The 27,004-nt window shown below is 30.4% G+C and overlaps 1 protein-coding gene across 1 annotated transcript in view; it reads left to right on the plus strand.

Moving 5' to 3' along the window:
* Positions 1–27,004, plus strand: part of RhoGEF64C (Rho guanine nucleotide exchange factor at 64C) — a 319,583-nt gene that overhangs the window by 216,597 nt on the left and 75,982 nt on the right. The gene's annotated exons all lie outside the window — the stretch shown is intronic.

The following is a 27,004-nucleotide window of genomic DNA, read 5'->3' on the forward strand; positions in this document are numbered from 1 at the left end:
ATTAAACTGTAGGGGTTTTGATTCGGACTATTGGTTAAATCCCTCCAATAAGATTGAAATTCTGAAAAATTCCGGGGAAATTAAATATAAGTATGACAAGTACATTTGAACGTAGTTATACAGAAAGCAGCCAGCTATAGAAAAGTGAAACTGAGATAATAGCCATTTTGTGAAAAGAGTGAATTATAAAATCTACACCATAGTTTGAATGTTTTTGACTTTAACAAACGATAAACAATGAATACATAGTTTTTTTTTATAAATTACCAACAAGAATCTTATTGTGTATTTGACCAGTTTAAAAGATTTTTAAGGTACCATGAGATTTTTCTAGTTTTGTGGGTGTTTTCTGCAAAAATGAAAAATGCCGTTTTTGTGATCGACACCTTTTTCTGGAGGCAATTAATACAGTTTTTCATATGTAAGCGGTCTGGCTGTTTTAAGCAGAAGTTAGAATCGACCTTACTGCACCCGATAACATCAATATAGAATTTTTTCGAAATTGTGGACTGGCTGCTTTCCGCATTACTACGTTCATTTGTGGGATGAAGAAAACAAGGAATATTACAAAGTTACTTTGTCATATTTGGAGCATTCCTCACCCAAGAGAACGTTTGGGTGAATATGTATAAGTTTAGAAAGAACAAATGGGTATGATGCTAGATACATATTTTCTTAATTTGGACAAATCAACTCTGAAAACATTTTTTATAAAGGTAGTACGTACATTAAAAAAACGGTCATAATGAGGGAGATTTTTACAATGCATGGGTAAACTGGCGTTCCTGTTTGGCCTATTTCTGATGATCATAGCATGATCAAATTACAAAAGGTGGATTGATTTTGATTGTGTTGTATATTTTATTTTTTGTTATTGTTAGTTATTCAGTAGCAGGCAAACGCACTTACCGTTAGGCTGACTAATATTTATTTGATTTCCTTTTGCAGAATTCTAGTACGAGAGTAGCCACTAAATATATAAAAAAAATAAAAATGAATTTACCTTAATTTTATATGGTCATGTGGATTTGTACAAACAAACCGGTGTGAAATCGGCTTTAGGAGGACAAATTTGTGAATCATGACTATATAAATGTATAGGTATGCGTTTTCAAAATGTTATTTTTAGAAATTTTGCTTTATAATAAAACAAAAAAAAATCTTATTATGTGCAAAAATTCTTTTAAAAAACAGTTTTGCCTAATTAGACACCCTCATTAAAAAAAATATGGACACTGATTTAAAAACAATGAATAAAGGAAGATTGTTGATTGTTGGAATAATCTGCCACCAGAGCAGGTCTCAACGTGTAGTCTCAATTACTCAAAAAATGGACTAGATTTGTTTTTGGAAAATTTTAAATTAGCTAACAACTAACCTTCGTTAAAACAGATTTTAGTATAACAGCTTAAAGCTGCTCCCTCAAATTTGAAATAATAATAAGAGTAATAAAGAAATGTACACAGTTTTCACTAGAATTATATTTACAAGTTTGCATTGATTTTCCGTCTTTTCGGAGATATATTTGAATTCGCGCAATATGCAATCAGAAACTTTGAAGAAATTTGCGAATGTTTTCCTAGTTCGATTTGTCAATGTTGTATCGCAGTTGGATGCAAAGTTGAATTGACTTTTCAACTTGAAAAGTTCGCTCTATTTTTATCGATAAATCGTAACTTGCATCAATCTTTCAAATAGTTGATTACATAAATGTACACGATGACTACTTCCAAATTCTGTCAAAGTAGGCAGGTTATCCAATTTGTTTTTTCAAACCGCTTTTTAAATCAATTACTAAAGCGATAAAACTCCTAAATGCACACATAATCAATCTTACATTATTCTTCTGTAGATGGATTACTTTCCTTTTGGGTATTGCCAATTTTAAAACCGGTGATACACGTTTTTTGTGATTGTTTTTATGTTATTTTAACAATTACTTATGTTTACTTCTCGTCTTATTATTTTTATTTATTTTTAGTTGACACTGGTAGAAAATATTTCATAATTGGTGAATTTTTTGTATCAACGAAAAAAGAAATTGCGAGAAAGTCACACTCACTATTATGTGTGCTTATGTTATGTTTATCTTGAATAAAGTTTGCTGACCTTTTGTAGCGATATCATAGTAAAAAAAAACTTATGAAATTCGTATTGCTTATATTTTCCTTTAAATTTAATAGTGTTTTTTTAGCACTTCAGTTCAGTTTCAGTATTTGGTCATTCGGACTCGGAGAAATCTAGCAAAGTAATAGAAATGAAAAATTAAATGAAGAATTATCTTGCCGTTGTTCTAGCTGCTTTATCGGTCCTTCAAGATCTGTTAGAAGAACAAAGAAATTTTTCCAAAAAACAGCAGTTTGAGATAGCTATTCATATTGCGCGTATTGGGTTAATCATGTCCAATAAATTTTGTATCAGTCAGTGAACAATTTATTTATACTCCCAGGTATTTGAAACTCTTGACCCTTTCGTTGATTTGGTTTGATAGAGTCAGCGGATTTTAAGCATTAAGCCACGAAGTGTCTTACAGTACATGGATTTTCACAATTTTGATTTTCAAACTTATGCATGCGGAGTACCTATTTAAATTATCTACAGGGACTTAAAGACCCCCGACTGAATCGTCAATTATAACCGTACCATCGGCATAGGTAGTTACCTACTAGAGAATATTAAATGTAAGATTTAAACATAAAGGATTTTCTTAAACAAAACCATTAAAAATAATAGTACTACATATTTAATGTATGTTAAATCACTGAAACATAAGCACAGGCAGAATACATACGTAGTTATATGATTTGACATGAAACGTCACTAAGTTAGTTCGTTAAATGTTAATTATTTTTTATTTTTTTTAGATATGAGTAAAACCAAATAAATACTTCCCTCTTCCATCCTATATAATTTATTTCCATGAAATCGGAGCGTAAAGATAAGATTTGGATAAATGTCGAGGAAAATTGAGTCTTCGGGATATAGTGCGTAAGAAGTCATCAGTCTCTGATCGTGTGGAGCGTTATGGACAAGATAAGAAGGGCCCATCATTCTTTAACCGTAAAAAGGGGTATTCCTAATTTTGAATAATAAGGGTGAAGAAACTAATAGTGTGTGCGTAAAGAGGGAGCCGTTTTATTTATTGACGTTTACAATTTCAACAAATGATGCGCATAAATTTGAAATGCAGTATGGCGTACAAAATAAGAATCAAAATAAAGCATCAACAAATAATAAGAGCGAAAATGATTAGAAGTTTTCTAGTCATAGTTTATATTTTAAGAAATTTCGTGTAGATCAATAAAGTGGCATGTCGTCGTGGTTTTTTGTGGAATGATAAACAAGATGAAATAGCAATATCCCCACAGTTTAACTTTAAGTAATCTGTTTGAGGTCAAAAAAACCAATTACTACAATCAAAAGAATCGGGTTGCGGTCCCGTGGCTAGTGTCGCGGACTCACGGATCAGAGGTTCAAGGTTCGAACCCCGCTCTACCACTACTTGGTTCCCAATTTTTCAAAGTCAATTATTTACAACTCATTGAAAATGCCCCTTAAATTTAAATATTATTGTAAAATATAAGAACGCAAAAAATTTTATTTAAAAAAAGCGGTTTATTCCTTGTTAATAAGTAAAAAAACGCAGCACAAATTCGTAAAAAAATATAAAAAAAAAAAATAAATGTATTTCTAAGGCGTAGAAAGCATTTAATGTTTATTTAACAACATTCCTCTTTTTTAGATATCGTACTCTCTTCTAGGGGCGGCAGCATGTTGGTTGATTGGAGGTCATAGGTCTCCCCCTATTTCCCCCATTTTTCCTGGTTCTGCGCCGTCCTCATCCGCTGTCTCCCGGCACGTTTTGTCCTTTAAAAAAAAACAATCGGAAGGAATGTATGTATTCGGCCCGGTTTACCGTAGTGCGTTTGCTAAATCAGATTGAATCAGATAACAAGTAATTTCATGATTATTTTTTATCTCATAATACTCACTACTTTAACAATAGCCTATTTTTTTGTATGTGGGTTGGCAAAAAAGGTAATGAAGCACATTTGTCTATTTTGAAAAACAATTCAAGCATACTGTAGTGTATTTTTTATTCTTGTAAAATAATAATTAAGTAGTATTTCGACTTACCGAAGTTTTCTTAGAAGTTTGCGTGTTAAATAAAAAGATTTCAGCTTACATATTTATCTGAAGTTTTATTTTCATCTAAATTGACTATAACCAAACAAAATACCATAAAATGAAAACGTAACAATACTGGTTGAACCTAACCATGATAATTGAAATTCATTTACGTTAAATGTAAAAGTAATTAATGACATTGTTTCGAAGACAATCGGAATCAATGCGGAAAGAGTATGAATTTAGTTTTTCAGTAGTTAATGACGTGTTGCGCTTTTGTGTTGGTAGGCCTGGCACTTGAAGTTGCAAGTGCCCGTATAACCATGATCGTTTTCTTATCAAATGTATTTTTAATAAAACAAAATTTTAGGATTAACCTGATCATCGTCTTTCTTGATCACTGATAGTTTTTCACTCTTGCTATTTATGCATATCTGTTTTAGTATTAATTTAATTATCAGATGAGTACAGAACGCCATGCCGCGTTCAAAAGTTTTGAATAAGACATTATTGTGATTAATATAATGTATGCATCGTGTACATGCAACAATGCGGAACGTGTAAATGAATCCCATGGAGGAAGTTTATCTAAGCTGGGCTCGGGAAATTGTTAAACTAGATATTGATTGTCACTTAGTAACTGTATTAAGTCTACACCACACGAGCCGATGTAATAGGATGTTTTGTTTGAAACTTAGCTAAATTATTATGGAAACTACATTGGCAAAAATGTAATATTAAAAACACTGACAAATAGTTAAAAGAGGCCAGTAAGTTACCCCCAAAAAATAGATAATTGTTGCGTTTTCGTCAAAACGTCGTTTTATTTGACGTTTTTCATGCAACTCATTTTGTTAATTTTGTTGGAAAAGAATTTTCAATTCTAGTACAAAAAATCATTAGTGACAAACCAGGTTGTAGTCTTGTAGTAGTATTGCGGACTCTCGGACCAAAGGTCCTAGGTTCGAATCCCAGTCCACCACAACTCGATTTCAATTTTTCCAGCACAAGTTATTTACGTCTTTTAGGAAATGCTCTGAAAATTTAAAAACTTGAGTAAATAATATGAACTATTTCTCTTATTAAAAAAGAGGAAAAAGTTCTTAAAGCGAATTTTTAATAATCTATAATACATAAATAAATCATCTTAAATGTAATTTAGCTTTGCTTGATGTTTGATTGGCTTTTTCCAAATATGTTTAGTCTGCAGCTTCTAGCAAACCAAAAAATAATATTAAAATTGTATTTTTCCAACTTCGAAAACAGAAAAGTCATTTTTTTCTTGTATTTAATTTTTTTCTAGAAAAATGTTGAACAAATTAAGAGTCTCAAGTGGTTTATTCTGTTTTTTTTTATTTTAACAATGATATGCAATTTCACACTTGTTTATTTTTCCACGCTTGCGATTGCCATTTGCCATGCATACAATAATAAACTATTCTTTTTAAATTATTGTATTTAAGTTTAAAATGTAATTAGTAATTCTTGTTTTTTATTTTAATCGACCGAGTATAAGGAAACTTACGTTTAAACGTTTTGAGGTAATAATAAAGTATAATTCATTATTAATATTATAATGACGAAGTGAAAAAACTATAAAAAGCAAAAACTGTTCGTAATGAGCCTTTATGTGTCGCTATAATGTTTTGAAGGCGTAGAGGCTACAGACAGAGCACGGTATACGAATATTTTATATTTAAAAAACTGTTAAAAATAATAAAACATTTACGAACTTAACATTAGTCTTATTATCCTATTTTTTGTATATTTTTTTTAATATATATTTTTTTTTAATAAATATTTGCGTTCTTATGATTTACCCAAATATTTGATTTTGAGGGCCATTTTCAACGAGTTGTAAATAACTCACTATTAGGAAATAGAATCGAGTTGGGGTAGAGTGGGATTCAAATCACGGACCTTTGGTCCGTGAGTCTGAAACACAAGCCACTGGACCACAACCCGATTTTTTTTTTTGAATCCTATAATAGGGTTCACATAAACATATTCTTATGCGTGCTCTTATAACAACAATGTACATATATTTAATTAATAGGTTATTTAAAACATATTTTTTAACTTTCTGCTTGAATTTTGATATTTTTTTTTCTTTCAGGATGTTTTTTCCTATTACATAAAAAAAAATTAACAGCCTTGTATAATATGGAATTTTGTAACTTCGCCTTTTTTCTCAATGGGAGTCTGATTTTCACCCTTTCTCTGGTTTTGTGATAAAGTTCATGTTGGCTTTGAGCAATATTTTTCCAAAACTCTATGTTTTTTTTAAAACTCATAATATTGTAAAATAATATTTGCTTATATGTCATTACTTTCAATTCATTTAACATCAAATTTTCATCTGTGTATCGTGTTTTTTTCAAAATTATTCGTAAAGCTTTGTTTTGTAATTTAGTTAGTTTGTTTAAATTTTCTTGGATTGATAAAAATAAAATGCTGCTACAGTAGTTGACGTGTGCTTCAAAAATAGTGTTATAAATAATTTTGAATACTTCCTTACCTATAAATCTTCTTATTATTCTCAAAATTTTAAATTTGTTAGTAATCTTTGTCGTTACCATCTTAGTATTTTAATAAAATGTAAGTTTGGAATCCATCACCTAAATTACACCTAAATATATAATTTCATTCAGTTTTTCATTATCTATAAATATTTTTTATTCTTACATAAGTAAGAGTAATATTCATTAAAAAAACCAACATTAGTTGTGAACACCAACTTTGGTTGCTATAATTGTCAAATAGAGAAATCGATTGTAATTAGACCATCAAAAATTTTGAATGAATATTTTAATAAGTTATCAGGTATCACGACCGATTTTAATGCGTCTACATTTAAAAAAATTCATAATTCATATTTTAATTGTTAGTACACTACCACGCAAGTTAGCTATTAGAGTGTTATTATAGTAGTACATTAAAGTATATTATCATAGAAGCTATACGGTATCACACATTAGCTATCGCACATAATAGCAAATTTTGATGATATTAATTATTTTCTTATTCGCTATAATAAATTAATTAGAGCATAATCAATTTTTAATTTTGAAACGCGTTAAATCAAGTTACGCTATTTTTATTCCTGGTAGCAATCATTTGCAGTAAACTTACTAACTTTTACCATTACCGAGTTTCATTCTTACTACAATAAGACGTTACTTTTACTAATGATCGAACAACCGGCCCTTGTAAAAATGCTCATAAAACTTTTGTGAGAACTATTGTTAACTGCTGCACCTGTCATAAGTATGGCCTTAGAATCTCTTTCTATCATTTTACTGTCGAGAGATTGTATCGAGAAGAAAGTGATTCAAGATTAGGAAGTGTGGTCAACGGCGATAACCATAAACGCAGAGAAATTTATTAAACAGTTGCCCAGCTGGCCAACGCTATACTACCTTAGAAACGGGAGCAACTTACAGCTTTGGGCGGCACACCATTTGAAGCAACACATTATTCGGGTATAGATTATTGAGAATCTGCCCACGATGTTGTAAAAATGAATATAAACAGCCAAATGCGTAGACCCGATTTTTATGAACATTTTATCTCCAGAATAATTTTACAAGTAGTCAAGTAAGTCATTGAGTGTTAAAGGTTCATTGTATAGTATTTTAAAAGAAAAAATAAAATAATTTCGTTGTTCGAAAAGTATGTTGCTGGCTTAAGCGTATGTATAATAAATAAATGAATAAATAAATAAATAGGCAAAAATGCAGTTTTTTGACAAAAACCACAAAATAAGTAAATATGAGATAAGAATGTTCTATATATAATTTCAAACCGTTTGAAATATAGCAATGAGAAGTAAAAATAATAATTTATTTCGTTACGAAAAACAAAATAACAACGTTTTTTAAGTTTTTAGTTTTTTGAACAATAACACAATATCTAAAGATCCTTAACCTATGTGTGAAATAAAAACTCTGTGTAGATATGACACACTTTAATGCTTTAAAAATTATTGATGTACTGTGTTTTTACTTTGCAGTTTTTTTTTTTTAATTTGCATAAAGTTGATAAATATTAATTAAGTGTCATAAGTCGGAATATGATTTTGGAAATAACTGGCTTTTTGCTTTATAACGGTAGTATACCTTAGTATTGTTTTTCAAGTTAAGGTTTTTTCCAATAAAGTTGTCTAAATAGAGTTTAGTAATTAATTTTTTCACTGTTTTATATTAAATTCTAGTTTATATAGTCAAACTAAAATAAGCTAGCAATATTTTCGTATAAAATATTTCATCATAGTCATTTCATATACGCTCCCTAGTTGGAGCATATACTGTCCACTAATAGTTTTCAGGTCTTTCTGTCGATTACCAGCTCCGGTGCATCCTCCCAAATAAGGTTCGCATCTCGTAGTTTTGACATGAACTGCTAACGAACAGTCAATAGTGAATGTCCAGGATGTCGAGAATCTGATGTCTTGTAAAGTGGACAAGCGTGGTTGAGACTCTCAGGAGGCATCATCAATATATAGCCCTGCCAACCGTATTGCTTCCGCTTAATTTTGGCTGTCACCAACAGTTACTGCGTCGGTTCTCTTATTTCTTAATTATTCACTAAGTCAAACAACCGCACACCCAATATAAAATATCTAAGTTGTTTCAATTTAAGTACCAACTCTGTTTGGTTTATAAATAATTAAAACAAAGACTGTTTTTGCAAAATGATAATTGTAATATAGTATTCAAATAAATGTAATAATAATAGTAATCGAAAATTGAAAAAAAAAGTTACTTACGTATTTTTTATACATATTTTCTTAATTTATTATCGCTTAACAAATGTTTCCGATAGAAAATTAAACAAATAGTCATTTAAAATGTCATTTTATTTCAAACACAAGAAATTTGCATGATTTTGCATTGTAAAAAAATGCAATGTACTAATAATAAAATTGTTATTGTTTAAAATGATTTGTTGCAATAACAAACCATTTGAAAATATACTGCCAAATTATTGAAATCGGGCCAATAATCTTTCAATCAAATAGAAATTAAGAGATCTATGTATATCTGAATGATTTTACATTTCTTTGCATACTTGGTTGAAAATAATTTGATCAATATTTATTTCACCACAAGAAATAAAATGCAGGACGGTTAAACACACTTTTTTTGTAATAAATATTTACAATAGCTTCTATTAAAGTAATGAAATAAAATTTTAAAATAATAAAACATGGACATTTAAGTTTGTTAATGACAATTTATTACAGAAGTTTATTATACTGACGTATTTAAATTTAAATGAAAATTTAAATGCCTGTTTGTTAAATTTATTATTAAAAAATACTGTTTTTGAAATCATGAATTGTACTCATCATTGGTTAATAGTTTTTTTTATTATAACATAAAGAAATAAATGATGAGCGATTTTATTATCTTATTTCATGTTCACCACACCAAAAAAAATCCAGTGTAAGGTATTTATTCAAGTAAAAAAACAAATATTTACAACTAGTAATTTTATTACTAAAACATACTATATTACGCACAAAAAATATGTTTTTTTTAATGTTTTAGGTTCGGGTTCTTTCTGATAAGATTCTTGCTACCCATGTAGAGTATCTGTAAATCACGATGAAAATTGATAGTTAAATATAGTAGTTTAACTTTTACCTTTGTACCGGTTTCATCGCTTTCGCTAATCTTCCAGGCTGGTATCTTTATTATGTTATCAAGTATATTTATATTTAATTAATAAGGATAAAGAATTCGAAATAATAAAATCGTAATAGATTTGAACTATTTTTGTCTGAAAGTCATTTTTACTATGTATTACAAGAGTTTAGTTAAATAATATTTTAATGAGTTTAAATACACAAAACATAATAAATAATTTACAATTTATTATTATTCTGGCTCTTCTTTTAAAAGCTATATGATTATCTCGGTGAACGAAATGAATTATTTTCAATTAAAATTTCTAAAATTTTAAAAGTGATGAGTAAATTTATTGCAGTCACAAGAATAGGGGAGACCTAGGCAAAGCGAATGGGTTAATGGAAATATTAAAATTAACACACAAAAATTACACATTTTAAAGGCGATTTATTATGTTATTTTAACACGATTATTGGTCAATAATAATTCGATAGAATTAGAGAGTTTAAAATGTTTCTAAAAAATAAATTTCAAAAGTCGCGATATAATCCTCTTTGCACAGGTTCCCGGGCAAAGAGAATTTGGAATCACAATCGTAACAGAAGTAAGTTCCACGTCCTCTGTATGAAATGTACGATTTGTGAACCCAACTTTTACACTGACTATATTGAATCCCATCCTCTATTTTTTGTTCAATAAAAATTTCATCACAAATCGGGCTTTAGAAGCGTATATTGTCATCTGATTTCATTTTTAATTTTAGTCTGCTGCGCTGGTAGATGGGCTATATATTTATTTTGACCTTATTAAAGAATAAAAGATTCTGCTACAGTAGTAAATAAATGTCGTTGGTTGTCCTCTTTCTTTACTGTTACTACTGATACTATAACTCCTATTTGCTTCTTGCTCTTTGACAGTTTGGAGCTTACTATTTATGGTTTAAATGCCTGTTACGTTCATATTGTGAATAAGAGTGGCTGAAATATTATTTGTTCCAATTTGTTCTAACAAAATATCACAAAATCTATCCATTTAAGAAGGAAATCTAATCAATTCAAAACATTCCATATTCCTGGATAAGGTTAATATCTCATTCTATTTGCCTTATTTGTTTTGCCCGATACAGTGTCAGTGTACATTTGCTCAAAAAAATAGCACAAATTTTCTGAATTTGGAAACTGAACGTAACTTCCCAGTTATGAATAAATATAATATTAAATTAAATCCGTTTATTTTACAAAAACAAAATGTAGTAAAGTCAAAGTAATCAAACATACTTTTTGTATTTCTATTGAAAAACCTCAAAAAACAAAATTTTAACGAAAGTCACTCACAATCCAAAGACATACAAAGTCTCATGACTTCAGTTGCGATGTGATATGTGATTTATTTATTTATACACAGCATTTTTGCTATATATTTCATGTTGTTGAAAGAGTGAGATATGAATATAGGTATATTCAAATAATATAGACAAAAACCTGCATGTTTTGTATAAAATAAAATAACTAACTACATTAAACAAAACTATTCTAACTCGATCTACTGAAGGTGATTTCTTCTTTTTGTCAAGAAAATATTGGAAGCATTGTTTTTGAAGTTAGGCAGAGATAAATAAAATAAATGAAAATACGAGGCATATTCATCGCTAGTGTTTTGTGCATTGAGGTATATAACAAGAGTAAAATAAGCGTTCCCTCAACCAGCGGCCAATAGGGATGTTTGATGGAACAGACTTTAGTCAGTTGCGAGCATTTACCGGCTACTTTTCTCTTCGAGATTACTAAAATGCCCCTATGTACGCTAAGATACTGCACAAATCGACCTAGAAACGATAAAAAAGGGGATGGTATAACCTTTCACCGGTAAGTAATTTTTTTATCTGAATCAATACTTGTTTAAAATAGCTATTTCAATGTTAGACGTTTTATTAAATGTTACCAGTATTATATTAGTCGTAAGCTATCTTTGACTCTGTCCCGCTCAGTTGGTCGGGCGTATAGTGAAACGACAAGCAAAGGTGATGCGTATGCTGAAAAGAGTCACATACTGAATAGAACTTACAGTAGACCGATGTAAACAGTCCGTGCTTTTTACAATACTACTTGTTTTACTTGTCAAAATCAACGCAATTTGACGTGACGATACTTGCTCCCTCCGCTGGTCATTCCCTTTCCTATTGGGACGATTTTTTAGCTTGGATTCGTTTGAAGAGTCATCTCCATATAATATATCTCAATTTTGTAATCTATACATTAAGCTACCGTTCGTGAACTTTGACAATAAAATATAGTTGTTGCTCCGCTCAATCTAGCTTGTGAAACTTCGAAAGATATCTTGTTCAAATTTTTGGAAATATTAAACTCATTCGCTATGCCCGGTCCACTCGCTTTGACTGGGTCCACCTTAAATGTGTGTAAGTTGTTCATTAAGTATCTAGGACTGTTTATGCCTAACTAAAATCAACAACATCGAGGTATCGTATTCCCGTTTTTTCTATCATTTTTAAACAATATTTTGAACTGCTTGTTTTGTCTTACTGATGAACTTTGCCACCATCCCAGCCACTGAGGTCTTCACCCGTTAACCAGGACAAGAGATTGTGTTATATCCCGTGATATTGGTTTTAGGTGTTATTGAAATAATTTTATAAACTTACTCAATTCATTAAGCAGCTCTCTGTGATTCTCTTACGGTTGGATTTATTTTGTGAGATAAATTTATATTTAGAATGCATCCCTATTTTATCCACATTGCATGCAAGCACGTCCCGTCACACGGAATATTTTCCACTTTTATCTTTTGTTTTGTGATTCAAGGCAGCGTCTCCCGCGTCACAATAATATCACACACACATCCTAGGAATAATGTAGGCCCCATAAACACGAGGACGTGACCCATGTTTGGTCACAATGCCTTTGTGACCCCTCGTGATTAACGAGTCCCTCCTTCCACAAAGTATCCGTTACGTCTTTTTGAGAAACAAAACGCCTTTTGAGCTAGGTAAAAATTGTATAGTTCTATTATACTCTACCGGTTTGCAATTAAAATGTTCGGAATACTCATTAGTATTGAGACAACTGAAGAATTCTTTGAGAAACGACTGGAATGCTAAAATATGTATTTTTACAATATTCAAATGACGCTGTTAAATATTTAAACGGTTTCATCATCGTCATCATTTTTTCTTTTACAAGTGGATACTACGGAGTGACTTTACAAAAGTAATATGTTTTTAATGATTTTGATACGATAATAAATAAAATTATCAATAAAACTGCTTGGTTTAGTTTTATTTTTTTATTATTTTGACCAACAAGCGCTTTCGTCTGAGTCGGCATCTTCAAGACTGGTGAATTGTTTACAGCTTTTATACTATTCTTAACATATTTTGGAGATAGGTAGATCAAATAAGTATTGTAACAGACGATAGAAAACATAAATATTAACAACTAGTTTGCTAAACAGTTCATTTTTGGGAGTTTTTGGACTGAAATTGGGACTAAGCATTTATTAACATAATACAACAGAGATAAAGAACATTTAAGAGAAGGTAATAAAGAAGTCTAGGCAGCTACAGGGCTTATGACCTGTCAACGGCTGGTTTAAGTGGCCACTTTACACACTGTGTAACATTCACCATTCTGCCTTTATTGGGACATCTATATTCCTTCAATTATTTCATCTGTTGATGTTTGTGAAGTTAAAGAGCTGAAACCTTTATTAATGCGGGTGAGATTCATCTAATTGATAAATTGATGAATTAGATGAATCTCACCCGCATAAATTTAAACGCAATATTTTGCTATTTTGCGCCCTCAGCGCTAAGATTCGTATCTGTTTCATGAGGCTAGGTATTATGCAGGCGTTATATTGGCGGCATTTGGTTTTCATTAAGTAAATATCAAATTCCCAGACAGCCTTCAAACTGTCGAATGTGGAGCCCGCTACTCTTTGTAGCCGCACTTCCAGTTCGTTTTAAAAGCAGTTATTTTCTGTAATATTTTAAAAACTATTTGTAACCAGTTATTTGAAACTCTTGATCCTTCCGGTGATTTTTGACAGAGTTAGGTGATTTTTAGCATCAAAACATGAAATTAACAAATTACAACAGGTATGAAGAATACCGTAAAGAAGGGAATATGGAAGTCTTGGTATTTACGGGGCATATGACATGTTATTGGCTGGACAAATGGAAGAATTGAAGAAATGTGGATGTTCAAACATAGGCAAACTAATTAATATAACAGTGTGTAAAGTGGCAACTTAAACCTGCCAATGACAAGTCATAAGCTCTGTAAATGCCCCGACTTCCATATTTCCTTCCATATTTCTTTAAGGTATTCTCCGTCCCTGTTGTATTTTTTTAATCTTAATGACTCCATTGACTCCCGAGGGGGTGAAATCCAGTCTTTTGACAACAAACATTAAGACAAACTTAAATACTGTAACAAGACATAAAGTGTTACACAGAACATGGATTTTGTTGTACAGTTCTAATATTTTGAACTTAAGTATTATAATATGTTATATTTTTTTTATTATTTTACATAATAAATGCAGACCAAACTTAACACCGCATTTCTGGAATGTAAGAATATACTTGTACGTTATTCGTAATAAATTGTCTGTTTTATCAGTAATGATTATGATACATGGGATTAGTAATGCAAGTTATCGCTAGAACAAAGACATTATTAAAAGTGAAATCGTGTGATTTTTCACATCTTTTTCATTTTGAACGAGATTGTTATTACCAAGCAGTTTCTTGTGTTTTATTTATATTTGTTTGTGTTGTTTACAGAAACAGCGTAAAATAGAACGTAGCATGTGACAACTTTCAATTTTTTACGATACGTAAGAATTGACTGAAGTTTTAACATTTATCGTAATCATTTCCATTGAAATGTTTTAGTGAAACACTTTCTTGAATTCTTAACTCAGTGTCATGTCGTATAAATGAGATAATCACGTCGTTAATTAATAAACCATTTTATTCTAGCTAGTTTGATAGATAAGATATATATGTTGTAAAATACGTAGTAATGAACATAGTAGTAAAGAAGTCAACTTTCATCGTTACTGTTTCTTCAAATAAGTCTACGTAATCAAATAAAGAAAATTTGTTAGATAAACTATCTCATTTTATTTTTATCGACGATTTTTTAAAATATTTATGAGCACCATATCATCCAATTAGGCAGCGAATGAGGAATGTATGTACACGGCAAGACAAAAAAAATTACGAGTTTACCTGCTACCGCGCCCCTTGACTTTACTGAACCCTTTTTCTAAGAAATCCTTTATCGATACCTCTTTCTTTTGTTTAATAAATTAAGGACACTATGTGTCACCTTTCTACAATATTTACATTTTAAAATGTCTCAACAGTCTTGTTTTACCCGCGTTTGAGTGAACATAACACAACAATCATGGAAAGTGCAAAGCAAATGTCGATTGCGATAAAATCCAAAATAATCACATTGTCGCAAGAAAACATATCTAATTGTGAAATATCTCGTCGAGTTGGGTATTCAGAAGGTGCAGTGAGGTTTTTATTAAAAAAAATCCAAGAAACTGGATCCATAGAACGGAAAAAAGGAAGCGGACGGGGGCGCGTGACATCTGCCCGAGATGATCGCTTAATAAAAAAAATTGTTATGCGCGATCGATTTTTAACGGCACCTGAAATACACGCAGAGGTGCAGTCTACCAGCACATCAACATTTTCAGTAAAAACAGTGTCCAGGCGGCTGTTGGAGCATGGTTTCCAAGCACGGAGTCCAGCAAAGAAACCATTACTCACGGACAAAATGAAGAAGGCTAGACTGGATTGGGCGAAAGAGCACCAGAATTGGACCTTGGAGGATTGGCAAAATGTTGTTTTCTCTGATGAATCAAAATTCAACCTTTTTGGTCCAGACGGCAGAAAGATAGTTCGACGAAAACGTGGGGAAAGATATCATCCGTCGTGCGTCACTCGAACCGTTAAACATTCACCCTACGTGATGATTTGGGGGTGCATGACAGCATACGGTTTAGGACCTCTAAATTTTGTACAGGGTACGATGAATGCCATTCAGTACAAAAAAGTGTTAAAAAAACATATTATTCCAACAATCGAGGACATTACGCAGTATACCGCGGACCCAATTTTTCAGGACGATTCTGCGCCGTGCCATAGAGCCCGCACTGTGAGTACAAATATATATATTTTTAAATGCATTTTGTGACCACATGATAAATAATTTATTGTTTTTTTATAGATCAATGAATTCAAGGAGAAAATTGGCTTAAAATCGTTGACGTGACCCGGGAATAGCCCTGATTTGAACCCGATAGAAAATTTATGGGCGATTATGAAAAAAAAAGTCGGGAAAAAAAAATCAAAAAACATTGAGGAATTAAAGAAAAACTTAATTCAAGTTTGGGAAGAAGAAATAACATCAGAAATTTTAGATTCGCTTTACGCTTCTCTAAATAATAGAATTTTACATGTTATAAAAAATAAAGGTGAATTCACTAAGTACTAAATATTTTTAAATGTTATAAATATGTTTAAATGTAAAATACTTTAATTTAAAATAAAGCGATAAGAACCTACTTCTTAAATATGAATTAAAAAATAACATGTCCTTTATTATTCCATCACAAACACTCGACCATAAATGAACCGTTATGGGTCTCTAAGGTTCGGGTAATCTGATACCTGATATATAATGGCAATTTCTAAGTACAATTCATGAGTAAGATTTTTTATTTTAACCTTGAAATAACGAGTAGTCATCACATATGTCAAACAATATAAAAAAAACTAATTAAATATCAAGAATAATTCATTATATGTCAATTTTAGTTTTTTTTGAGAACTCGTAAATTTATTTGTCTTGCGGTGTATGTAATTTAGTTAATCGCTGAACGTACAATATGACATATGTTTTTATACCATTTAGTTTATTATTTACTTTTTTTATTTTGTTTTTGAAAATTTACTATACTGTATCTGGTATATAAATAATAATGTTAACATATTACAACAGAGATGAAAAACATTTTAGAGAAGGTAATATAAAAGTTTAGGCATCTACAGGGGCTTATGACCTGTATTGGCTGGTTTAAGTGGCCACTTTACACACATTGTGTAACATTCACCAATCTGCCCATATTTAAACATCTGTATACCTTAAATTCTTAAAAACTGTTGATGTTTCTGAAGTTAAAGAACTGAAACCTTTATTTGTAAATATTTTTTTTTCCAAGCGTTGCCTAGTATGTAGGTGAAATAGTCAAACACAATAATGTGTTTTCATTTTTTTATTAATTGTGTACTTTTTTAGTTTTCATTAGAGCATTTTTTTGGTTTACACACCTTTTTTAAATGATGTTTTTTTATTTAAATATATTGGCAAAAATGTGTGGATAAATAAAAAAGGTAATATAGTTTAACCGAGAAACATGAATAATATATAAGGAATGTAATAACAAACATGTCCCTTGAAATTAAATATAATTTACGAAATAATAATATCTATGTCCATATTGAAATTGCAGCCTATCTATATATTTTTTAAAGATTGAAATTCTACAGAATACGACAAAGGCATACTCTTTTAATGTTTTATGTAAAATAAAAGATATTAAAAATGCATTTTTTTGCACCACGAAAAGCCAAGAGGCCCAATTACAAAGGTGAAATAGATCATAGAACACCCAGACATCAAATAACAACATTTATCGAATCGAACCCGGAACCTTTTATGTGGGAGTCAAGCTTCTTAACTACTACACCAAGGAGGCCGCCTAGGCCGCATTTCGATAATAAAAGCAGCAATATAATATGAACAGTTTTGGACGCAGAAAATAAATCTAATTAAACCGTTTGCTAATTGCAACACGATTTATTTTGTGATATCCGCAGATAGCTGCGTAAAAGTGCTTGGAGCATTAGGTATAAAATAATAGTGTACAGCTAAGACGCGGTATTATTTAAAAATCCACAAAACTCTCTTGATTACTAAAAAAAACATGAACAAAATGCTTAGCATTACCTTAAATTACGTGAGTTTTTTTCTTTCACTAAAAGTAGGTATATACGTAATTATATTTTTTTTTAAACCGCTAACTTTGAAATATTAACGTAGCCCAATGAAAATGCATTGATTTTATTACTGATATCTGTAGAAATGGATACACAATCTTTTCTCACCCACGTGGTAAAATGTGAAATTAATTATTGCAGTATGAAAGAAGTCACACGTGTTTCATAGATAAGTTTTTTTAAATATGTCTAATCATAAACGTAAACATTACAACTTTTACATAGGCAGGTCAACCGATGCACGGCTTAGTATGCGAAAATTGTGTCGTAAGAAATGACCATTTGAAGCAGTTAGGAAAGTTTTTACGATAGTCGAGAAATTTTCTAGTTAGCAGATGGCTATCAACATTAACTTGAGACTAAAGTGTCGAAGCTGCAAGCAAGCCCTGCGGCTATAGAAAATATACTTGTATAGAAATATTTTGTATTTCTGAATGATTTTATCTTCTCGCGCAAGTTATTGCCTTTAACTTTCAATCTTTGATAACACTCTAAGGCATTGATTTGACGATCATACATTATTTCAACTAAAAGTAAAAAAATATTCAGAAAACATAATATTATTAGCCGGGTTGTGGTTCTACTGTAATGCGCTGACTCAGATCAGTCAGTGTTTTGAACCCCGGTCTGCCACAACTTTATTCCATTTGCTTGCAATGTCATTAATGCCAAGTTAAATATATTTTATTTACCTTTCTGATTATGGTCTATTATTTCGCTCTTCTCAGAAGAGGACACTTTCCATTCCTTGACATATCACATTGTGCTAAGGAATTTTTTTCTGTTCATGGTGCCAGGCTTTGATGTGCGTAACCGCTTCAAATGAAAAATGCATCTTTTTTTACCATTTTTAAAAAACGCCTGAAACATTATGTATCCTTCTCTCTTTGATACTCCCATTGATCCTCTTTCTGTCTCCTTAAACACTGTTTGTTTTTAACGAGTTTATTGTTTGGTTGCTGGAAGATTAAGCTTTTAGCTTTTTTTTCATAATCTCTACTAAATTAAAAATTATTTCCTAGCGTCTTTTAAAATATTTTTCATCTAAATTTGTTAACAGCACTTTGGGATTAGTTAAAAATGACAATATAACAATGAATGTTTGAAAAAATATTTTAACTAAAAAAAAATAAGTATGACAGATTTCATCAATATACCTATTTTTAGTTTTGGCTTGACCCACTATATCTCTGAATTTTTAGGTAGAACAAATAAAAATTGACTGATTTTCTGAAACAAACTTCAAACTAGATCCTAAAAAAGATTAAGAGATTATTTAATACAATCAATTAGATATGTATTTTTTGACGACTTGTAAAATATTTTAAGTTTACGGTTATAAACATTTTTTACAATTGAAATGATGCAGTACAAATACCAAAAATGAGTGTACATGCAACTTAAGAGAAAAAAAAATGTTATGAAATTAATAATTTTGCATTTTTTGCTTACAGAGTGAGGGAAAAAAGAACATCTTGAATGTAATGTACAAATAATATCATTTCCATTTCTTATAAAATGATGTGATTTTTTCACGTTACTTACGACTGATTCTTTACTTTAAGTTTTTTCACCATATTTTAATTTTAATGTGTAAATATGGTAACATTTTACGTCCCTAAAAGCGTTTTATTTGTTTAACACTTTAAATACATATAGGGGCGGGCGGACATATTGCTTTACGGCAATGTTTTCCTACCTACCCAAACTGTTTTATTTGAGAAAATAAGAAGTATATGGACATATTATAGGTAAAAAAATACAAAATTTTATAATTTAATACAAAATTTTCAATAAAAATATACTCAAAATCTACACTATCTATGAAGAGAGGATGAGGATGGAAAAAAAAGAAGAAGAAGAAAGAAACAAATCAAATGTTTAGATAGTGACATTTTATTATTGATATAAATTTAAATAAAGAAGAAGTATCTCTGACATTAGTGGGTAGATTTTTACAAACAAGCAGCTACTACTGTAAAAGAGGAGGCAAAAAAAAACGGTAAATGGGTATCAAAAGGATTCTCGCGTTACTAAAACGAAGAGATAAAAAAGTTTACTGTGGTATGTTTAGATTGGCCGTTTTGTAGGAAAGCAAAAAAAAACTTTAAAAAAAAATTAATGCTCGTAACTTATTGCATATTGACATTATAGTGCCCAGTTTTCTGGGAGTATTTGCTTATATGACAGACAAAAAATGAGGAGAACTGTATAGCATCATAATTGCTGCAAGATTCTTACTCGATATTTTACTCAATCGATACTTAGAACACTAATGTTATAATACGCTAAAAAAAGTAGAGATACACACGTGTTCTCCTGAAAAGAAAAATGGTTAAACTGCATTTATAATTCAAGTCAAATTTGGAGTTGCGAAAGTGTACTTCTGGGGGTGCGATTTATTTAGTCGTGTTGAGTAAAAACATACCTTGAGTGTGCAAAGGGTTATCTGATTCTACACTTCAACATATATGCAGGCGAGGGCGTGTCTATTGGAGGGATCACGCGTAAAGACAGGTTCTACGGAAGCGTGACGTCTTTGTGGCATACTTAAACTTACTACTAAAATATACATTGGTACAACTACTACACACGTAGTGGATCTCATATTGCACACCAATGCACGTAGACAAATAGACATGATATAATATATTCGTTTAATCTTTTGATTTAGTGAATTGCCGAATAACATTATATAAGTAAAATCAGTAATAAAAACAATGTGTTAAAGAATACGATTCTGCGTTTGAAATCAAACCAGAATCCTAAACGATTGTTTTTGACTCAATGGCTACTCTCAGATAAAAATCCTGATAAAAAAAATAGAGTGAACTAAAATCCACCTTGCAGTGTACTGGTTGATGCTCTTGCCTATCAAGTTTGTGGTCCTAGGTTCAATTTCTGGGACGGTCAACACAAAATATTTGTTTAAAAACAGTTTTTCCACTACTACTACAATACTTAACTGCCTCTGGACTGGTTTTCGAAGCGTAAGACCGATCACCTTACCTTGCTGTAATACATGGTCGAGTAACACTGCAAGTAATTTATCAATGCCGTGCTCTATGTACCGTTAGGAAGGATTAGAGTTTTATGAAGATGCTTTTTACAATTAAAGAATTTTAAAAAATAAAAACCGAAATGAAAAAATATTTTAAATAAAATCTAATAATGATTATTACCGATTGATATTATGTAGATAATAGGCAAAATGTACGTTTTGCAAGAAATATATATAACTAGTCTTAAATTTGAATTTTTTTGGTAACAATGCACTTTTTCAAAACATGAAATTAGTCAAGTTTGCAAAAAATTTACTTGATTTTCTGTTGTAGTAAGTTTGATTTAAATGGAGTTAATTAATAGTTTTTTATCGTTAAACTAATAATAAAAGTCAATTCCTGAAGCTTAAAATAATTTGTAAAAATATGTTACTCGTTTTCACTAATTTTGAAAAATATTGCGTTTTGCATTATATCTCCACAATTAATATACGAGTACGATATCGTATAATTTTTTCAAAACTTAAATATGAAAGGCGACATATTCAGAAAACGTTTTTGGCTTAAAATGATTTTTTATTTGCTTCGTTTAAGATTTGTGCAAACGTTCTAAAGATCAAGAGCGAAAGTATAGAAAGAAAAATAAATAATTCATCGATGTAATTGAAAGATCAGTATTTATAATTCGAATTAGTTTCACGATTGAACCATAATTCATTTCATTATTTTTATCATTCATCGCGATACTTTCAGAGCCGTATTAGAAATAATTCCATTTTGAAAGCATTTATGAAAATTGTCATTAACAGTTTTATTTTTATTTATTGATACATATTTCACAAACTCGAGTGTTTTGAACATATTTCTGAATTAAAAAATAAGCAAAACATACTAACCCCGATACAATTTTGTTACAAATAATGTTTTTTTTTTGTTTAAACTCAATTTTAGACTTACTTAACTCTCAAATAACATAGATATAAAACTTTAAAAAAACTCCTTTTCTTATTGCAAAAACGATTTCCAAATATTAATGCTTAAAAATACCTAAAATAAACATTTCATTTTAACCTTGTCATATCATCGAGTCCGAGACCACTGACATAGTAGGCAAATATCCTTATCATTGGACCTAGAGACGGACATCTTTTTTCAGATAAGGCTAAACGTGTTTTTATTTAGCTATTTTTAGAAATCTGTAGATAAGATTTTAATGCTTGCTAATGTACGAGTGTACAGTATAATGTATACTGATGGTAAAATATATCACTTGTTTTTTTATGATTCCAGTGTATTTTTCGTGTCTCTAAATCAATTTTACTTGATGTATATATTTTTTCATCTCACTGTTGCGGCCCGATGTCGTTGAAAAGAAAGAAGAAAGCGGCCAGTGAACTTTTCGCTAAAGAATCGATATCGTTACTCGCTGTTTTTTTTTATTTTGACAGACGGTATCACCGCGGGCTGTTTGTGTAAAGACAAGCGAAAGTGAATGGAGCATTTAATAATGAATGATGGGTGTAGCCGTTGCGAAAGGAAAAGTTTACGTGGCCCAAGCGCGGCGCAGTGGCACACTTTTTGCGATTTTTTTCAAGGTCTATGTCGAGCGGATATTTTTATCGAAACTGCAATCAACGCACAGGGTTGCTAAAAATGATAAGGTTTTTTTTAATGGTAAATGCGCCGATGTGTTTTTAGTTCTATTTGAAAAATATCACAAAATATTATAATTAATCGTTATGACAATGAATAGTACCTACTTGCAAAAAATACGATTTTCGTGATAAAGAATATATGTACTAAAATATAATTTATGTGATTTTCATTATTACTATACTAGTGATATAATTCACTTCAGACTGCGCCGTTTTATGGTGAATTGTGTTTTTTTAAGACAGGTTAAGACAGGTTATAAAAAGAAGCACAGTACTGGTACAAAAATATAAAATACAGTAAAACTTAAATCATCCGGATTAACGAGTGCCAGTTTTTATTGCTTTTGAAATAATACAGCGAATTAGAATCACAAAAACCTACTCAAACATGTCTAACAAAGTTGATTGTACAATTAAAGTATTATAAAATTTATATATCTATTTTAATCCGTATGAAATATTTTAAATTTACCGATGAACAATAAACAGTCACGATATTCTTGTATTAGCTTCACTAAAAAATATTGAATATAACTTTGCCCTCAAAATTCGAAAAAAAAAAAAAAATTATATTTATGAGAGAAAAAAATGCTAGGAAGACAAGGATTAACGAATCGAAATGCTAATTATTACGCGTTTGTTACATGTCTATTTAGTTATGTGTATGTAAGTACTTGTAACGCAAAATTATTGTAAAAATTATGAAAACAATATTCTACGCACATTTCAAGCATTTGATTTAGATAATGCATGCGAATATTTATAAAGTGTATTCAATTAAGAAGGCGCTAATGTGATTTTAATGAACACGAGCATGATCGAAATATCTTGGAATGTTTGGAATCCATATAAGGGCAACACTTGACATAAGAAATCAAATTATTAGTGAAAAGTTGTGAGTTATTAAACAACTTGTGCAAGTTAACAGTGTTTAGAGAGTAGACATGAACTTATAAAGAGAAACTTAAAGTATGATGAAGATGATTAGGTAAAAGTATGAATATTTAATGAATGTGCATAGAAAATTGAAGATCTCGCGAGCTTTGACCTGTCAATTTTTTAGAAGGTAGGCACACCTGGATCGAAAGTTAGACAAAACTTCATAAACACAAAAATATATAATCTTTAGAAATGTTAAAGTTATATATTTCATTTAAAAGTGGTGTTAAAATGAGTATTTGCAGTACATGGAATATTTCAAATTTCTCTGATTAAATCAGTATTTATTTCAGAACATGATGAATAACTATAAAATAAAACATTGCTTTTAGTGTAACTAAAATTTTTTTTTTAACTTGACCAACGTTTACTACTACTACCCACCCGCATATGGTATGGACGTGTATATGCGTACAAATATAAAAAGATTGGAAATGATAATTTAAAATAATTACTTGAAATATTAATAAATTAATCGGAATTTTAAAATTTAAATAAGTAATAATAAGAGCTTTTTTTTCTCCTAAATTGATAGATACACATTAAAAAAAACTGTCAATTTTCGACCATTTTAGATGATAGTTGGTTCTAAACCGACATACTAGTAAGACGCGTTTTATTGTGTTCGGCAAATTTTCAAGAATATTTCATAGCGAAAATGACGGACGACCGCTCACGTTTTGTGGCATGTTTGTGAGATTTCGACAAATAAAAAAAATAGATTGCATTGATGCTCAAGCCACCGTATTTGCCGGGTTCGGCCCCTGCGAATATTTCGTGTTTTCAAAGATGAAGAAGACTTTAAAAGACGACGAGAGGAGGTAAAGACTAAATTGCTGACAGAATTGAAGGTCATACCAAAAAACTGAATGTTTCAGGATCGAATAAAATTCTGACATAAGTGTACTATAACCGATCGAAATAACCTTGAAGGGGGCAATATTTGAAGAATAAATAATGTTTTTTTTTTACACTAATTTTGTATATTTTTTTTATAAAACTGTACATATTCTCAAACAAACCACGATGACTACTCTAAATGAAAACTTTCCTCTTTCAGTCAAAAATGTTCGTTGGCAAAGTGATGAGGAATATTATTTGTTTTAATGAAATATTTTTTTATGAATATCTTCGATGTAGGCCAAAATAATTTATCTAGTCTAAAAACTTGTTTATCATCAAACATGTTCAGCGGATCTCGATTTCATTTATTACTGTCGATTGTTCAAAGCAAATAATTTAATAGGCTCAGAAGTAGAGCGTTTCACTTCTAATTTGTGTAAATATTCTGCGGTATTTAAATATCCGAATATCATTTTGAAGAATTTTCTTTTGCAAAATTAAATAAAATCTGAGTAAAAGATCCAACTAATAAATGGGCAAAAACTGTTACGAAATACAGTAATTAAATACGTATAAGGTGATAAGGTTATTTTATGGCCATTAATTGATAGTTAAAATATGAAATACGTAATGGTTAATCGCTTAGCCCTGATAAAATAATAAAACATTTTATTTTTAAATTCTATGAAACATTTATAAGTAAAAATACTTTATTTTTAATTGGTTGCAGTATTAGTAAACAAATGATCCTCTCAATGAGAAAAAAAAGTGTTTATTTCGATATTTTTATGTAACTTGTTTGTTAGTTCATTTAACTACTGGTCGAAATTCTCGTATCGGTTTTAAATGTTATATTTGATAAACTACAATAAACGTTCAAATGGAAGTTACACAATCAGATTTTAATAATCTCTGCTTTATATTATGTGCGTAACAATAAGTTTACATTTCAATCATTCTAGAGTGTCAGTAAACTTAAAGGAAATTTGTATGTTTGTTTGATTCACCGACAGACACAAACACACGAACATATTAAAGATACGAACGCAGTGTATTTTCAGATTCATTTCATTCATATTTCCTGTGATTTATTTGTACATAAGCTTTTATTTACAAGGTTAATTTCCAAATTTCGTTTCTATTCAAAATTTTCCCCTTTGAATATTAATGGGCAAAATATATTCAAATACAATATATTAATTGATAGAATTTATCGCTACAATCGTTAAATTTGAAGCCAAATTAATAAGAAACTTTTTATTGCACGAGCCGGGTTGTGATCCCGAGACTATGTTAAGGACTCACAAAATAAAGGTAAGAGGTTTAAACCCCGCTTTTTCGCAAAATAAGACCTAGCTTAAAATTTTAAAGACGGGATTCGAGAGCATTGTAAACCAGTATGCCTGCTAGAAATAATGATGAATACAAAAAAGGATAATCATTATTTTCTTTAAGATAAAAGTATTGCAAACTTTGGTTTTGAATCTTTTCTATTTCAAGGATGTGGTTTGATTCATGACGGTCCCTTACAAACCTCACTGTAACTTGAGTACAATGCTGTCTTTGCTGCGGGAAATTTTAGAACAAACGCAACTTCGGGTTCTTTTCTACTCTGACAAGGATCCTTAGAACAGTTTATAAAATCTCACTTAACAGTACTGTCAATGTGTTTTGCAGCAAGGGCAAGCATTCAAGAAGCAAGATTTATTTAGAACTCATTTAAAATGCCACTTAAAATTAAAATATTTACGTAAATCACAAAAACGCAAATGATTTTTTTAAATACTGAAATCGCACAAGGAATGCGCACAATAATTGAGTACGAGAATACATATTTGTCGGCCTCGTGGTGTAATGATCAGCGTGATTGCCGACCGTGCAAGAAGTCTCGGGTTTGATTCCCGACATGGGTGATATGAAATGAAATGAAATGAATGAAATGAAATATTTATTTTAAAAGGGTGTTTTCACACCAGAATATTTCATAGTCCCTGGACTGGTACCTGAAGCGTAAGACTGATCATCTTACTTTCATGTTATAAAAATGATCAAGATACGCTGCGATTGGTGTACCAATGCAGTGCCCTATGCACCATTATGTACGGAAAAGGAATGATGATGATGATACATATGCATGTATATAATTAAATTCATATTACTTGTTAACTTTATTTTCTCTGATGACTTCCAATCCTTTGCTCAACTGAATACATGCATGTATGTATATTTTCCCATGAAAATGTCTTAATGCAGATTAATTTTTGTTGCAAAAACTTAGGAGTTTTACGTCAAAGATTTTAGCTGGATTATGTAATCTAAAAATACATGAAAATGTTCAAATCGTGTCGAATGCATCTAGAACACAGATTTGTCACAATAAAATATTTTACTTTTTTGTTGAGCTCTATTGAATCAAAATTATATTTTCTATACCTGTGGCTCAGAATTTCATTGTTATTATTTACTGATATTTTTGTTCAAAATTTAAAAGAAAATATTTGCGTTCTTATTATTTACCCAAGTATTTCGATTTTGTGGCCATTTTCAACGAGTTGTAAATAACTCACTATTAGACAATGGAAATCAAGTTGGGGTAGAGTGGGGTTCGAACCTCGGACCTCTGATCCGTGAGAACGCAACATTAGCTACGGGACCACAACCCGATTTATTTGTATTATGTACATCTCCCGCCTAACTAGTGTTGGT

Source organism: Micrasema longulum, unplaced genomic scaffold (genome assembly GCF_059751315.1).
Source record: "Micrasema longulum isolate JH-2025_06_02 unplaced genomic scaffold, ASM5975131v1 h1tg000835l, whole genome shotgun sequence".
NCBI classification, from domain to species: domain Eukaryota; kingdom Metazoa; phylum Arthropoda; class Insecta; order Trichoptera; family Brachycentridae; genus Micrasema; species Micrasema longulum.